General features: G+C 44.3%; 1 pseudogene; it reads left to right on the plus strand.

Annotated features, from left to right (window-relative positions):
- The window catches only part of LOC146578226 (E3 ubiquitin-protein ligase TRIM21-like), a 38838-nt pseudogene extending 35761 nt beyond the window's left edge, over nucleotides 1-3077 (plus strand).
- Nucleotides 3078-6572: the final 3495 nt, after the last annotated feature.

Consider the following 6572-nt stretch of genomic DNA (forward strand, 5'->3'; position numbering starts at 1 on the left):
TCGTGTGTTATCGGACGGGATCGTTTTAACAAACCGAGGACATTTTCCTGATAATTATCTGTATCCTCCTGTAACTTTACTGTTTAAAGAGCTAAAACCTCCAACATTTCAGGATCAATAAGTCCTTATAAGACGTGTTTGTGAGCTAAAAATCAAGAATGTGGGATACTGTTTGTCTGTGTCAGCCAAACAACTTCACATCTTTGTAACGACTGTTAAAAAGATGTTCATCCTGTTGATCCTGTTCATCTGGACGCTGCACTGTACAGCAGACACGACGTTGTTCAGTTTGTGTTTCAGATGAACCAGTTTGTGTCTGAGTGTGTTGCTGGGTCTCCACCAGTTACTCTGACAACTGAAGGTTCAAGATTTTTATTTTGACATTTGCACACAGGACCAACAGTCCATGCACAGTGGAATACTTGTGCAGAGCTTTCCAAGTCAAATCACACTTTAACAATATAAAGACAGAAAAAGCAGAAGGATAGAAATGAAGTCCGGAGTAGGGTAGTCGTACTATTTTCTATATACAAAGAAAAAGAAGAAAATGTACAGAGAGTGTGTAGTTCTCTACCTCTTATCGCACTCACAGTGTTGCACATTTGTTCCACAGATCTGTTTCACAAGTCTGTTGTGAGTGTATTGCCCGATGGTCAGTGAACCGATGATACATTCAAAGTGAGGTTAAGTAGTGCTGTGTTATTTTAAGTGTTCAGTGTGTTTTTGTTTGCCGTCAGTCTGACAGTTGTGGGGAAGAAGCTGTTGAAGAATCGTGTTCTGTGTGTGATGCTGCTGTCTGCTCTGTTGTGTCTGAGATTGTATGTGCAGCTTTGTATGTGCAGGTCCATGGATGCAAGTGTTGTTCCCATAATCCTCTCTGCAGACTTTATGACTCTGCAGAGCCTTCCTCTCTGTCTGTGTAGTGTTTCCATACCAGACAGTGATGCCTGCGGTGAGGATGCTGTCTATCAGTCCTCTGTAGGCCTGGGTGAGAGGGTGGTGGTTCATGCCAGCTTTCCTGAGCAGCCGAATGAAATAAAGCCTTTGCTGGGCTTTTTTCACAGTTGCTGTAGTGTTGAGAGTCCAGCTCAGGTCTGATGTAACCTGCAGTCCCAGGAATCTGTGGCTGTTTGCCCTCTCCACCTCCGTCCCTTTGACGATAAGAGGCTGCAGGGGAGGGAGTTCTTCCAAAAGTGCAGTATTCATTCCTTGGTCCGTGTTGAGGATGAGGTGAAGAAGCTTCTGTGATGAGTAGAAACTTAAAGAAGTCCAGACGCTTTTCTCTCCAAGCTCCTCAGACTACTGACGCTTGTTTCTCTCTTTGTAAAATGAAATTTAAAGAGAATTTTGAATCAAATGTTTCTCTTCTTTCTCCCTCAGAGTGCAGACATGTCTGCTGCCAGCAATCTGCGATCTGAAGATCAGTTTCTGTGCTCCATCTGTCTGGATGTGTTCACTGATCCAGTCACTACACCATGTGGACACAACTTCTGCAAAACCTGCATCAGTCAGCACTGGGACATGAATCAGAGCTGTCAGTGTCCCATGTGTAAAGAGACTTTCTACACTCGACCTCAGCTGAGGGTCAACACCTTCATCTCTGAGATGGTGGCTCAGTTCAGACGTGAAGCTCAGCAGAAAGCCAGCAGCAGCAGCTCAGAGCAACAAGCTGCCAAACCAGGAGAAGTTCCCTGTGACGTCTGCACTGGAACCAGACTGAAGGCCCTGAAGTCCTGCCTGGTGTGTCAGACCTCCTACTGTCAGACTCACCTGGAGCCTCATCTGACACTGAAACGTCTGAAAAGACATCAGCTGGTTGATGCTGTGGAGAACCTGGAAGGCAGGATGTGCACGAAGCACGATAACCTTCTGCAGCTGTTCTGTAAGACCGACCAGACATGTGTCTGCATGCTCTGCCCTGTTTTAGACCACAAGAACCACGAGTTTGTTCCTCTGAGAGAAGAATATGAAGGAAAGAAGGCAGAGCTGGAGAAGACAGAGGCTGAGATTCAGCAGATGATCCAGAAGAGACGACTGAAGATTCAGGAGATCACAGAGTCGGTGAAGATGAGTAAAGATGCTGCAGACAGACAGAAAGCAGAAGGTGTTCAGGTCCTCACGGCTCTGATGGAGTCTGTTGAGAGACGCCTGAAGGAACTCATGAAGGAGATCGAAGACAAACAGGAAGCTACAGAGAAACAGGCTGAAGGTCTCATCAAAGATCTGGAACAGGAAATCTCTGAGCTGATGGAGAGAAGCTCTGAGGTGGAGCAGCTCTCACGCTCTGAAGACCACCTCCACCTCCTCCAAAGCTTCTCCTCCCTGAAAGCTGCTCCACCCAGCAAGGACTGGACAGAGGTCAGAGTTCATCCACCATCATATGAGGGGACTGTGGGGAGAGCTGTGGCTCAGCTGGAGGAGACAGTCTGGAAACCCATGAAGAAGAAGCTGTTTGAGGCTGCAGAGCTGCAGAGGGTGCAGCAGCATGAGGTGGATGTGACTCTGGATCCTGATACAGCTCATCGTAAACTCATCCTGTCTGATGATGGAAAACAAGTTTATCATAGTGATGTGAGGAAGAAACTTCCAGACAACCCAGAGAGATTTTCTCAGTGTGTTATGGTTTTAGGAGAGCAGAGTTTCTCTTCAGGCAGATTTACTTTGAGGTTCAGGTTAAAGGAAAGACTGACTGGGATTTAGGAGTGGCCACAGAGTCGATCAACAGGAAGGGAAAAGTCACACTGAGTCCTCAGGATGGTTTCTGGACTGTGATGCTGAGAAATGGAAATGAGTACAAAGCTGGTGCTTCCCCTCTCGTCCCCCTCTGTCTCCATCCTGGTCCTGAGAAGGTGGGGGTGTTTGTGGATTATGAGGAGGGTCTGGTCTCCTTTTATGATGTAGGTGCTGCAGCTCTGATCTACTCCTTTACTGGCTGCTCCTTCACTCACAAACTCCACCCATTCTTCTGTCCCTGTACTAATGATGGAGGTAAAAACTCTGCACCTCTGATCATCTGTCCTGTCAATCAAACTGATCAATGACTGATTTTATTGGATGAATGATTGATTTTTCTTGAAGGGAACAAATGAACATATTGAGTGTAAATCCTCTACAGTCTCCATGTTTCTATAGAATCTGATCATCAGGACTCTGATTCACACTTTGATTCTCATGGAGTTTGATTTGAACAGAAGAAAAGTTGAATCAGGAAATGTTCCCACTGATGGAGACTCGAGCTGAAGAGCAAATATCAGAGAACAAATGTCCAAAAGCTTCATTTCCAATAAAGTTTGTTCAATGCTTTGAGTGAATCCAGACTCATGTGTGGCTGTTATACGGAGCATCAGAGTCCAGCTGAGTTATGTTGGATACAAACTGCTTATTTTGGCTCTGTGAGGAGTTTTGTTCACTGAAAACTGATGAGACGGATAATATTCAAAGAACTCTGTAGAGATTCATGCATCCATGTTCTCCACCTGCAGGTGTGGAGGAGAAAGGTGGAGCACAGACTGCTGCATCCTTCCAGTCACATCATTTTGATGATTATATTTGCATGTTGTGATGATTTGGGTTAAAGACAAACAGAGTTGAACGGCTGCAGTCACAGCATGAAGACGATGCTGAAGCTGAGCTGTCAGTGAACATGTTTCACTGTGATTTGATTTGAAGAATAGAAAGTGTGTGTGGCTGCTGACAGCTGCAGTCTCTGCTAGTCTGCATAACACACACACAACTTTCCCCCTGAGGCAACGATGCAGCAACAACACAAAGAACAGCTGCAGACACACACACACTGTTAAAGAACACTTTACTGTTTAAGGCAGAATTCCTCAGTAACAATGATTTGAGTCTACTGTGTCTACTGTGGTTTCCAACATACAATCTACTGAAACATGTTTTTCTTTCTGCCGTACAAACTATTTGATCACAACATCTTTGCTTTTTTCCTCCAATCGTTTATTCTGATTATTTTATTTAGTTTAACTAAGAAAAGCTTAAAATTTAACTCTTAACCTGATTTAAACGTTTAATTTCTCATTAACTCAGACTTTTAATTTATTTCCTTGTTTAATGTATTATTTCTTTATCCTTGTTTAAGTTTTGCCGATCCTTTCTGTGTAACCTGTTTAATCTGACCTTTGACCCTTTAATTTTAATTTAACAGTACTCTTGTTTTGACCTTTGACCTCTTTATTCCTTATAACCAAAAAAACCCTTTTATCTGATATTTTCACCTTATTGATTGATTATATATATCTATTATATTTTCTCACCTTACCTTATTTTGACCTTTGACCTATGTCCTTGTTAGCCTTGATCTTCCTTCATCAAACGTGAAATTTCTTTCACCTTTGAACTTAAAGCTTAAATCAAACCTTTGTTAAAAAGCTTCTTACCAACTTGTAATTCCAACTCTCTGCATTAAACACGTATCTTATCATATAAACACTGGATCACTGAGAGAACTTTAGGCAGAACCAAATGAAGCAGCTGACCTCGTCAAACTCACAGCGACAGTAACTGACAGTGAATTATTTTAATCTTCTTCATTGTATTTGTTAGAAACGTTTATTTTCCTTTAATTGGACTTTGGTTAAGTTAAATCCGATGTATTAACCGACCTTTGAGGTGAAGTGCAGCTGCGAAGAACGCTACGGCAGGCAATGAGGTGCGTTTAATGTCGCTCTGTTAATTTGAGCGTCCCTAAATTGAATGTCTTATTTTTTCTTACTTTATTATTGCTCATTTATTGGAGAATTTGGCCATTTAATTAAGATAGATTTTATGTTGTTGGTGGTAAAGATCTGGATGGATGCTTTATTCTGTGTTTCTATTTTTCAGTTTTACTTTTCAAGACTTGGTGAATTGCCTTTTTCTACTTTTTGTTTAGTTTTGTTAAAATTAGCAGCAGTGAGAAGTGTTGTTGTCGGTCTTGAATATATTTGATGTAGCCCATACTGTTAAGGTAAGTGTCATGTTTTTAGTTGTTAGTCTGATGAAGAATCTTTTACTTTTCTCCAAAAGTTGATTGTGTTTATCTGGACATAGTGTTTTTCAGGTCCAGCTGAATGCAGGTTTCCCCAGTCTTATACGTGTCAGGAGCATCAGCACAGCTGAAATGCATTTTTCCTAAGCACCGCGTCTCTGTGGCTTTTAAACCCCAAAACACGCTAAAACAAAAATGGGTCCACCCCAAGGATGGGGTCCCCCGGTGTAGTTTCCACTGTGACAGACTGTAGGCTTCCTCAGAGTGAGGCTGAGAGCGGCAGGCCCAGCTGGAGTCTGACCCGTGTCACACAGTGGAGGTCAAACCTTCTGTGCCACAAACACCAGATTAACCAGTTTCACTCATCATCCTTCTACTGTCAGATTTTACTGGTGCAGGTTTGATGAATCACCATCTGAGAACGTCTCTGATGTGGGCGCCACCCACAGGGATCACTTCCTGTAGAAGGGTCACATGACCTGTTATAGGCCCCTTTGTGATGATGACAGCGACGCCCCTTTCGTGTGAGGTTAAACCCAGAGAGCTTCGTGTGACCTCTGACCCTGATCACCAGCGTTAGGGTCAGTGAAGGTGAGATACCATGTGACAGGAGGAACAATAAAGTTTTATTTGTACGAACACGTAGAACAGATGAAGTCAGAACGAAGCAGGTGGAGCTCAGTCAGGGTGGAGGTGCAGACAGGTGAGCTGAAGGGGAGGAGCCAGTCTGGTCAGGAACTCTCTGTCTCCTCAAGTGAACCTCCTCACCTCTGAAACACACACACACACACACACGACTCTGAAGGTTGCAGTCAGGGTGGTGAGGGTGGGGTTACCTTCTGGTCTCTGGTTGGTGTGTTTCCTGCAGGTGAGGCTGAGCGGCCGAATCATGACATCGCTGCTGCACAGACACAACAGGAAGTGGAGGAGGAAGTCGTCAGCGTCCCCGTCACACACCTGAGACAGACACAGAGGTTATGTCTCTGCAGACTCACGGCTCGGACCTGTGGAAACGTCCTGCAGGACGCCTGTTTCTCTCTGTGGTGGCCCCCCCACAGCGTCCCCACCGTGCTTCACTGTGTGGACGCTGTTCTTTGGGTTGTAGCTGCATCTTCTTCTCGTTTCACCTCCACAGGACGTTTCAGTCTGCAGGTCTTCGTCCTCAGCAGTGTGGCTGAAGGTGTCTGCAGACGTGGAGCTCTGTGAGCTCACAGTGCGTCCCTGTGCAGCCTGTAGAGTCTTTGAAGTCTTTGCTCTGACAGGCTTGTTCTGTGCTGGGCGGCTCTTTGACTTTCTTCAGGTTTCCCTTCCTGACACTCTGATAACCTCAGATATCCACAACGTGAATCCTCACAAACATCTTTTTCTCTCTTTTCACTCAAACGTTTTCACACCGACTGTAAATATGAAGAAAACCCTCAGTTTGACGCCACGCCCCCAAACCAGTTCGGCAGTAAAGTGTGAGCAGACGGAGCTGTTACCAGGATGTAAACAGGATGTGCCCTTTCACAGTTAAAGCCTCAGGAATAAAAACATGACCCGATCTTAAATTTTTAAAGATAAAATAAAGTTTAAAGACGACGAT

The sequence above is a fragment of the Mchenga conophoros genome, linkage group LG3 (assembly GCF_057382185.1).
Source record: "Mchenga conophoros isolate Kocher_MC1m ecotype Shallow Benthic linkage group LG3, M_conophoros_male_GT1.1, whole genome shotgun sequence".
Classification (NCBI taxonomy): Eukaryota; Metazoa; Chordata; class Actinopteri; order Cichliformes; family Cichlidae; genus Mchenga; species Mchenga conophoros.